Source organism: Oncorhynchus clarkii, chromosome 29 (assembly GCF_045791955.1).
Source record: "Oncorhynchus clarkii lewisi isolate Uvic-CL-2024 chromosome 29, UVic_Ocla_1.0, whole genome shotgun sequence".
NCBI classification, from domain to species: domain Eukaryota; kingdom Metazoa; phylum Chordata; class Actinopteri; order Salmoniformes; family Salmonidae; genus Oncorhynchus; species Oncorhynchus clarkii.
The window spans coordinates 32,352,761-32,363,909 of NC_092175.1; the positions used below are offsets into that span (position 1 = coordinate 32,352,761).

The 11,149-nt window shown below is 43.3% G+C and overlaps 1 long non-coding RNA gene across 1 annotated transcript; it reads left to right on the forward strand.

Moving 5' to 3' along the window:
- The first annotated feature begins 308 nt into the window (after window positions 1-308).
- LOC139388533 (uncharacterized) lies at window positions 309-2,225 on the forward strand. The gene is made up of 2 exons (XR_011629296.1): window positions 309-374; window positions 1,493-2,225. It is a non-coding gene; the product is annotated as an uncharacterized lncRNA (long non-coding RNA).
- The last annotated feature ends 8,924 nt before the right edge of the window (window positions 2,226-11,149 follow it).

Below are 11,149 nucleotides of genomic sequence, written 5' to 3' on the forward strand. Positions count from 1 at the left end.
TATTGTAAGAGTCCAAGTTAACATATTTGTCTAAGACGCAGACTACAAGCGTGTTGATAGAATAGGGCTAGAGGATGGAGACATGTTGGTTAGGTGGATTTGGAGGAGTGGGATGGGATGTTGGGGGCCCACTTCTTTTTTGTTTCTTTTTCCCGTTTATACTGTACAAGTATGTTAGCTAAACCGTTTAGTACCCAGCCTATCCATTTCCTGTCCCCTCCTCTGATAAAACCATGAACTCTAATTGGTTGGTTCGACTTCATGGGTTAATAATAACAGAGAAGTTTAACTATAAATGTTTGCGCAGCAACAGCAGGACATCACATCCACTTCAATATTCCAATCCTGAGAACAGCTGCAGACTGAGCAGAAAGGTAATTATCAAACGAACCTACTCTGAACAAACTTTTAGTGTCACCACACTTACACTATGTGGAGAAGTATTTGTGAGGTTAGGGTTGTAAAAAAGAGAAAAGGATGACTGTGTACACTGAGTATACAGGAAGGAACACCTTCCTAATATTGAGTTGTATCTAGGGCTGTGGCGGTCATTACATTTTGTCAGACGGTTATTGTCATGCAAAAGGCTGCCGGTCTCACTGTAATTTACCTTTAACGTAAACACATTTAGCATCTCCAGGTCTCTATGCATACAGCCAATGATGTGCACCTTTGGAACATCTACATTTTAAAAAGTTGAATAAATTCATTTAATGTACACCATCAAAAGACATTCATTATTTATTTTAGTCAGGTCTAAATAAACATTATGATGTGAAGAAAATGTATTTTAGAAGAACAGAATGAGTTGGCCTACTGTATGTTATCTTTTATCAATGTTTATTATGAGTATTTCTGTAAATTGATGTGGCTCTCTGCAAAATCACCGGATGTTTTGGAAGCAAAACATTACTGAATGTAAAGCACCAATATAAACTGAGATTTTTGGATGTAAATATGCACTTTATCGTTGAAAAACTACAAACCTTAGATTTCCCACTTCCTGGTTGGATTTTTTCTCAGGATTTTGCCTGCTATATGAGTTCTGTTATACTCATAGACATCATTCAAACAGTTTTTTAAAAGTCAGAGTGTTTTATATCCAAATTTACTAATTATATGCATATTCTAGCGTTTACGGCTGAGTAGCAGGCAGCTTAATCTGGGCACGTTTTTCATCCAAGCTACCCAATACTGCCCCCTACCCCAACCATGTTGATCTCATAGACTGGCCATTATTTTATCCATAATGTCATTCTATTACTTTTGTTGCTGTTACATATCCATCTCTCTCTCTCTCTCAATCTCTCTCTCTCTCTCTCTCTCTCTCAATCTCTCTCTCTCTCTCTCTCTCTCTCTCAATCTCTCTCTCTCTCTCTCTCTCAATCTCTCTCTCTATCTCTCTCTCTCTCTCTCAATCTCTCTCTCTCTCCCTCTCTCTCTCTCCCTCTATCTCTCTCCTGTGCCCATATCTGTCTTGTGTTTTTTCTAGTCATCACTGCCATTGAAGAGATGAAAAGGAGCGAGGAAACAAGTATACCTGTAAAGGCATCCATTGAGACGATGTATGACCACGAGGTAGACAGGGAAGGAGAGTGGCACGGGGAGGCAGGAGTGTATAAGGGTGAATTGGACATCGGTGGCGTGAGGTCGGTGACCAAGTTGGCCAACATGGGTGTTGGTGGTATGGCATCGAAGGAAAAGGGAGTTAGTGGGCACCTTGACTACGAATTGGGAAAGACTCATTTAGACCTCGGTGGCGAGTTGAAGGTGGAGGGCAGGTTGCCCAGCGCCGGTGTTGCTGCTGGGATAACTAATGAAGGAGTTAAAGCCATGGCCACAGCTGAGCTCCTAGGTGCCTCTGTGTCCCACGGGAAGGCGACAGCCACAGTGCGTCTGGCAGCTGATACAGGCTTTGGAGTAGGCAAGGATGGGATCGAGGCACAATTTCTGGGTACAGGATTCTCTATTGGGAAGAAAACATCCATTTCTCTGTTTGGTTCCAAGTTTGAATGGGACTTCAGCAAGTGACACACCCCCACTCAGAGCCCAGAGGTCCACTTCTGTGGAGATGTATTAATTCCACCTGTTTAGTTCTCTTATAGCCTACAGATAAGGCTTCAGGGCCACAGATGTGCTTGGCTTCTTTTAAACTTAATGAAAACATCTTGATGTATTGTTCTTAATCAATGGACTGTGTTTACAATATATTCTTATCAACTGTATTGGTGACTGTTATTTTTATGCACACACACGCACACACACGCACAAAGGTATAAGTCACAGAAGCCTTGTCTCCTTCACAGCACAATTATCAGCCTCCAGTGGTCAACCTGAGCTACCACATTAGAGGACACTTGGCTTGCCTACAGAAACGTGTGTATGAGAGATGAGTGGACAATTAATAAATAACATTAATACAATATAGTAATATGAGATATTTATCTTAATAAATCCACATAAACAGATTCAGTTACTATTAAAATAAATACTTAATACATTCACTTTTAAATGGTTACTGCTAGTATATGACTAAAATAAATACTTGTGTTACATTAACTATATAACTAACCACATAAATCTAGTCTGTATATATGATGAAAAGTATATAGATACAAACTCTGCATGTTTACTCATGATTACAAAGTATATATTAGTGATTCACAAACGTTTTCCCTCATGCCCCCATTTCATCACAAGCACTGTCCATGACAAACTTTTCACACCACTCTTGTTGGCATTTTAAAGCTTATTTCCTGCAATTCTACACATTTTGCCATTTATTATATGTGTTCATGGTTAACTGAGTGACTCAAACATTACAACAAAATCAATGGGCTACAAAAGCTATCTAATTAAATATGGGCTAGTTGATCGGTTATAAATATCTCTCTAAGGTTAACAATGACTAACATGACAAGAGGAAAACAACTGATTCACTACCCAATTTCGAAATTGCACCTTGTGCTACTATTACAATGTTCAAGAGTAAATTGAAAACCTGGCTGCAGGTCAAACTCATAAAAAAAACAAACCCTCGTCCACTTACCCTTTCCTTATGCCCTTGGGGGAATCCCTAAAACCATCACCAATCCCCATCCTCATCAGCCTAGTTAAAAAAAGGTTCAATAAAAATAAACATTTAAAAATGTAAATTTTGGGAGGCGGTCCAAATGATTAGACAAGCAATGGACGTTTGCAACGTAAGCCCCTCAGCCCTTGTTTTTAGTCGAGTTTGCAAGTGTACAATTACGTTCACTCAGGGGCCTGAACCTCCCCATAATTCAATTTGCAATGATTGTACATCCGCTAAGAAAGTCCTCCAAAACCTAAAAACGACATCAAGCAACATCAAGCCCTGAAGCAAGCTTCCAGGAAATTGGAACGGAAAATACGCACCACCAAACTGGAAGTTTTCCAATTGGCTGGGTAAGACAGTACTGTGCAATATCAACTGCTGCACGATCATCCTACTTTTCCAACCTAACTGAGGAGAATAAAAACTATCCAAAATGTATTTTTCATACTGTCGCAAAGCTAACTAAAATGCAGCATTCCCCAAGAGAGGATGGACTTCACTTCAGCTGTGATGAATTCATGAACGTGTTTGATGAAAAGATCATGGTCATTAGAAAGCAAATTACAGACTCCTCTTTGAATCTGTGTATTTCTCCAAAACTCAGTTGTCCTGAGTCTGCACAGAACTGCCAGGACCTAAGATCAATGGAGACACAAGTTTTTATAATCCTGTATCTCTCGATGCATTCAAGAAAATAGTCATGACCTCTAAACGTTCAAGCTGCCTACTGGACCCTATTCCAACTAAATTACTGAAAGAGCTACTTCCTGTGCTCTGCACTCCTATGTTGAACATAATAAATGTCTCCTTATCCTCCAGATCTGTGCCAGACTCACTAAAAGTGGCAGTGATAAAGCCTCTCCTGAAAAAGTCAAACCTTGACACAGAATTTTCTTTGACTATTTATTAGCCTATATCGAAACTCCCATTCCACTAAAACAAATGTACAAAAAGCTTTTGCTCAGCAACTCACTGCCTTCCTGAAGACAAATCATTTATTTAGAAATGCTCCAGCCTGGTTTTAGACCCTATCATAGTACTGAGACTACACAAAAGAGCAGGGTTTTTTTCCATCTTTTGCAATCTTACAATTGCAAAAACTTTTTGTCCAAAAATTACGCTGAAAAGCGAATCCATGCTTTTGTCACCTCAAGATTAGACTACTGCAATGATCTACTCTCCAGGTACCTGGATAAAGCACTAAATAAACTTTAGTGTTAGTTAGTTAGTGCTAAATACAGCTGCTAGAATCTTGACTAGATCCCCAAAATTTGATCATATTACTCCAGTGTTAGCCTCTCTACACTGGCTTCCTGTTAAGTCTAAAGCTGATTTCAAGGTTATACCGCTAATCTACAAAGCATTACATGGACTTGCTCCTACCTATCTCTCCGATGTTGTCAGGCCCTGATCTGTTTCACCTGTCCTTGTGCTTGTCTCCACCCCCCTCTAGGTGTCGCCCATCTTCTCCACTTCTCCTCTATTTATACTTGTGTTTTCTGTCTGTCTGCGCCAGTTCATCTTGTTTGTTCAAGTCAACCAGCGTTTTGTCTCAGCTCCTGCTTTTCCCCAGTCTCTCATTTTCTCATCATCCTGGTTTTGACCCTAGTAGTGCTCTTCCGTGCTGATACTGTCCCTAGAAGGGGTGCATCATGTCATGCCAGGCTATTTTCACTATACTCGACTTGAGTGGGTTGAGTCACTGATGTGATCATCCTGTCTGGTTTTGCGCCCCCTCTGGCTCGTGCTGTGGAGGAGATCTTCGTGGACTTTACTCAGCCTTGTCTCAGGGTAGGAAGTTGGTGATTTGCTGATATCCCTCTAGTGGTGTGGGGGCTGTGCTTTGGGAAAGTGGGTGGGGTTATATCCTGCCTGGTTAGCCCTGCCTGGGGGTATTGTCGGACGGGGCCACAGTGTCCCCTGACCCACCCATGTCTCAGTCTCCAGTATTTATGCTGCAATAGTCTATGTGCCGGGAGACTGGTGTCCTGTGTGAATTTAAGTATGCTCCATCTAGTTCTTTCTCTCTCCCTCCCATCACAGAGGACCTGAGCGCTAGGATAAGGACTACCTGGCCTGATGACTCCTAGCTTTCTCCAGTCCACCTGGTCATGCTGCTGCTCCAGTTTCAACTGTTCTGCCTGTGGCTAGGGAACCCTGATCTGTTCACCGGATGTGCTACCTTGTCCTAGACCTGCTGTTTTCGACTCTCAATCATTCTCTTCTCTCTCTCTCTCTCTCTCTCTCTCTCTCTCTCTCTCTCTCTCTACCGCACCTGCTGTCTCGACCTCCAAATGCTCGGCTACTGACCTGTTAGCCTCTACAACCACTGTGATTATTATTTGACCCTGCTGGTTCTCTATGAACGTTTGAACATCATGAAAAACTATCTGACCTTAAATGGCCATGTACTCTTATGTTCTGGCTGTCCCGGGTGGAGATGATGACTGGCCACCCCTCAGAGCCTTGTTCCTCTCTAGGTTTCTTCCTAGGTTCCTGCCTTTTCAGGGAGTTTTTCCTAGCCACCGTGCTTCTACATCTGCATTGCTTGCTGTTTGAGTTTTAGGCTGGGTTTCTGTATAGCACTTTGTAACATCTGCTGATGTCAATTATTTGGGGGCTGGATTCATCCGCACACACACGCACACATGCATGGACACACACATGCACTTTATTGAACAGCTATTTCTGAATCAGAGATCTGAGATCAGACTAGCTCCATGTTAATAGCAGCTACATAAACTAGACGACATGGGCGACAGGTATCCTAGCGGTTAGTAACCGAAAGGTTGCAAGTTCGAATCCCTGAGTCTGCCTGGTGGAATAATTTGCTGTTCAGCTCTTGAGCAAGGGGGTTACCCCCACAACAATTTCTCCCGGGTGCTGATGACATAAATTAAGGTACGCCGCCGCACCTCTCTGATTCAGAGGGGATGGGTTAAATACGGAAGATGAATTTAGGTTGAATGTATCCAGTTGTGAAACTGATTACATTTTCCCTAAACCCATATATATATATATATATATACACACACACACACACACACACACACACACACAGCTGATTTGGGAGGTCAGGGATCAACCTCTGATGTGGTCCAGTCCATCATGAGAGAGATCCAGAGCACTGGGCCTCTAACAGAGCATCTAACGCATACGTCACTTTATCCTGGTGCCTGAACGCCGTTTGGGTCTTATAGCACGTGGTCAAAACGCAATCTTTTTAATGCTACGTGTGTAAAGTAAACAGGTGCAGGCGCTAAATCAACGCATGTAGCGTTAAATTAACATCTTCATTCGCTAAATTAATGCCTACACGTGTCAAATAAGTGGGTTCAAATGTGCTTGCAGGCGATCCAACATGTGCTAAAAAAACAGCTGCAAGCGGTCCTGCACACGTCAAATTAACGCCTACCGCTGCTAAATATATAGTGTGGGGAAAAAGTATTTGATCCCCTGCTGATTTTGTACGTTTGCCCACTGACAAAGAAATGATCAGTCTATCATTTTAATGGTAGATTTATTTGAACATTGAGAGACAGAATAACAACAAAAAAATCCATAAAAACGCATGTCAAAAATGTTATAAATTTATTTGCATTTTAATGAGGGAAATAAGTATTTGACCCCCTCTCAATCAGAAAGATTTCTGGCTCCCAGGTGTCTTTTATACAGGTAACGAGCTGAGATTAGGAGGCCACTCTTAAAGGGAGTGCTCCTAATCTCAGTTTGTTACCTGTATAAAATACACCTGTCCACAGAAGCAATCCATCAATCAGATTCCAAAATTGCAACTGAGTAATTCATGTGTGCTGCGGTCTATAACAGAATCTTGATTAAAGTTCCTTCTCCCAATGCTGCATTGTAGTGTGCTGAACGTCACACGAGTTCCCAAGCCAAACACGTCAAAGATCTGGCCAACGTTTTAACACAAGACGTGAAAAGAAGTACTCCATCTTCCTGCTAAAGCATTTCTCATCATTTGAAGCCGACGAAAGACCAACAAGCCTTTTTCAATAAAAGCTCAAAAGCAGTGCTTAATTTGAGCCGGATCCTGCCTCTCAGATTCCACTGTTTTTGTTCTATATCCTGAACCATGATTTATTGATTATTTCACTGTTCGCACTGTAACATTCGAATAAAAGCAATCAGCATTAAATCAAGTTGCCTCCTCGTTATTTCTCCCGCCCCCCAGAAAGACCATGTAAAAGCCTTGTGATCCTTCTGTGTAATCATCCTATCCTGCTACACTGATTCCAGACCTTCTCTCTTATTTGTACATTGAGGTTATGGGGATGGCCAGTAGGGTAAGTGACTGATCTTGACACAGGTCTTGGTAGTGCTGGTCAGTTAGTGAAGAGGTCCCTACGTAATCACGTCACGTAGTCTAGTCGTCTCCCTACTGATTTTGAATTGTGGTAAAACCAAATAAAAGTTTATAAGAAAAGAGAATCAAGTTTGACATTTTTTAAGTCCAAAAATCCAGAGAAAGATGGTGAATCGAACCCAGAACTTTCAGCGTCAGGGGAGAGGAGTGAGGGGCAAACTGTTCCTGAAGGCGATGCTAATCCCACCAGTTCAGCATCAGCACCTCCACTAGCTAGTAGGCCCCCCCTGACTTGTCATGCAGAATTCAAAGTTGGGCTGTACAACATGCAAAAAGGTTGGGAGCTTTGGTCTAGAGATGACTGGAGGGATTAAACTAGTGATAAAATAATTTATAAGGTTAAAGATAATGATTAAATAGTTCTACCCGGAAACTTAACCATTGGGGAGTATAGGTTGTGTAGCATATATAAGGAATAATGAAAATATTAAACATAAGTCCAACTAGGTTGGACTGGGGAAAGAGAGGAATGTATGTGTGTGCCTAAAGAAAACACGGAGAACAATTAAACTGTGTTAGAACCGACCCGGCTAGAACTTACGATATGATAGGACAGGGAGTACCCCTCCAGGTTTCCTTAATCTAGGGGGAATGGAACTGTTGGCTGGGTAGTGATAAACCGTGGTGAGAATTCTTTAGAAGAAGATAGCTCTCCTAATGTTAGTGTGCATGTGTGTGCGTAAGTAAGAAGCATGGTGTCTTTGTATATCAACTGGAGAGCTCTCGTGAATAAACATTGAGTTGACTTTTGTAAACTGGGAATTCTGTCTGTTTCATTTAAACCAGAACTTTACAAACTCTGTTGCAGACCGATTAGATTAATTGAAATGTATGAACATTGATAACAAAATTCTCTTAACTAGCAAAAGAGTGGGTGGAATGTACAGTGAATTAACATTCTATGCATCAGATGTAAAAGACAAAAACAACAAAGAGCCCTCAGAAAAAAGGTTTTGATCATGCCTGAACCAAGGCGCATTTGGTGGCAGCAAGCCTTGTAGACAAGGCTAAAGAGGACAACCTACAAACAAAAATGTAAATACACACTACAGCCAGTCTTCAGAACAGCCTTAGAAGGAGGCTAAACATCACAGCCACATGCCCGCACATGGCCTTGAGCAAGTTGACTCTTAGGAGGTAAATGGACTTGTCATTGTGGGAGGTTTTGAAAACTAAGGTAGGACATTTTTACCCTTTACCTTTCCAGCAAAGAACATGAATATGACATGTGCTTCATATTATCACAGAGGCAGGAGGCCTATATATTCTCATATGTGTGTTCTGATGTAGCCTACATTGATATATTTTATTTGAAGTTATATTCTGATATTGTGATATCTGTTCTACTGTTACATTGGTGTCTTGAAAATTATATGAAATGTGGGTCTTGTGAGCCCCACTGCTGAGTATTTGTGCATATGGCGGGTGTTGTTTAAATGTCCATGTACACTGACGTCCAGAAAATTAGGCTATTCGAAAATTGGACTTGTGTAAGGCCTGCAGCTATACTCAAGTATGTGGCATACTGCAGTGACGTCTAAAATGCTTTGAATTAATAGCACCTTGCAGAGTGCTCTCCGTTTTACCCCCACAGACAGCAGGCTGCCACGTTGTTTGACTCTTTTTTTCTCAATCTGTTCCGGTACTTCAGCGCCCCCGGATATATCACATAACCCTCTAGAGACCAGTTTGCACCATGAGTAGGGGTAGATCAAACCAGTCCTACGGATTAGATAGCACTATCCCCCAGTCCCATGGATCCCAGCACAGCGGCCTACAGGCTCCACCATCATCCGCTACCTCGCCACCTTACCACCTGGTCCGACCCAGGGGCTGTAGTAAAGGTCAGAAAGTCAAGCCTACATACAGTATACTGGACAGACCCACAACTTCAATGGTATTCTAGAACCCAGTCGGCCCCTGACCTCCGTTGGGCACTACCACCCCAACCCTACCAGTCTCCAGGTCAGCCCTACCCCGGCTTAGCCCTACCAGTCTCCGGCTCAGCCCTACCCCAGCTCAGCTCTATCAGCTTTCAGCCATACCAGGCTCCAGCCCCCTGCTCAGTCCTAGCAGCACATGGCCCAGCTATATCAGGCTCCAGCCCACACCCCAGTTCATCCCCATCAGCCTCTGACCCAGCCATGCCAGGCCCTAGCCCAGGCCCCAGCTCAGCTACCAGCCCAACCTTACCTGACCCCAGCTCAGCTACCAGCCCAACCTTACCTGACCCCAGCTCAGCTCCCAGCCCAACCTTATTTAGCACCAAGCCCAGTGGCTCCAGCTTAGCAACCAGCTCAGCATTACCAGGCTCCCTATGCCTACCCTGAGCAGCCAGCCAGCTACAACCATCCCCAGCCAAGATGGGATGGATACCAGACACCTAGTCATGAACCCAACGTGCCACCCCTCCAGAGTGTTCCCCCTGTACTTCCACTGGTCATTGGACCAAACCCCCAGAGAGTTCCATCTACAATGACCAGCATGTCATACCCCCTGAACACTCACTGTACAGTGGCCTTCGCCGCCGCCCCCTACAGCTCATATGCCCGGACCCCCAAATCCAGACGGCCATCTTGGCCTCCCAAAGCCCACCGGCTATCTCGGCCCCCCAGAAGGCCATCCCGGCCCCCTCGAACCCAGACAGCCAGACATTTCTCATCATTTGAAGCCTACAAAAGACCAACAAAACTGTTTCAATAAAAGGTCAAAAGGGTACCCTTTGTCGTGGAGAATCGTCTCAGAAATATAACACTCTTAAAAGAACTTGTGAATTCAATATACACTTTAATACAAATTAGCAAAACTGAGCCTTTCCATGGAAGGGCCCTATCACAAACATAACAGGGCCGAGCCCCTCCATGGAAAGAGAACATCCTCTCATATTACAGAGTCCTGCCTTTATAGGATTATGTCTTTGCACAACATATAGAGTCCCCTCCCTCTATATGAAAATAGCTTCCCTTGACCTTTTATTATTTTCTTCTTATGTTTCACGTGTTAGTCATCAGTTTTATTCATTGTCCCCAACGCTCCAGGCGACCAGTTTTGATAGCCTTTAGCCGCACCCTCATACTACTCCTCCTCTGTTCCGCGGGTGATGTGGAGGTAAACCCAGGCCCTGCATGTCCCCAGGCACCCTCATTTGTTGACTTCTGTGATCGAAAAAGCCTTGGTTTCATGCATGTCAACATCAGAAGCCTCCTCCCTAAGTTTGTTTTACTCACTGCTTTAGCACACTCTGCTAACCCTGATGTCCTTGCCGTGTCTGAATCCTGGCTCAGGAAGGCCACCAAAAATTCTGAGATTTCCATACCCAACTATAACATTTTCCGTCAAGATAGAACTGTCAAAAGGGGATTCGTTGCAGTCTACTGCAGAGAGAGCCTGCAAAGTAATGTCAGTAATGTCATACCCAAACAGTTCGTACTACTAATTTTAAAAATCACTCTCTCCAGAAATAAGTCTCTCACTGTTGCCGCCTGCTACCGACCCCCCTCAGCTCCCAGCTGTGCCCTGGACACCATTTGTGAGTTGATCGCCCCCCATCTAGCTTCAGAGTTTGTTCTGTTAGGTGACCTAAACTGGGATATGCTTAACACCCCGGCAGTCCTACAATCTAAGCTAGATGCCCTCAATCTCACACAAATCATCAAGGAACCCACCAGGTACAACCCTAAATC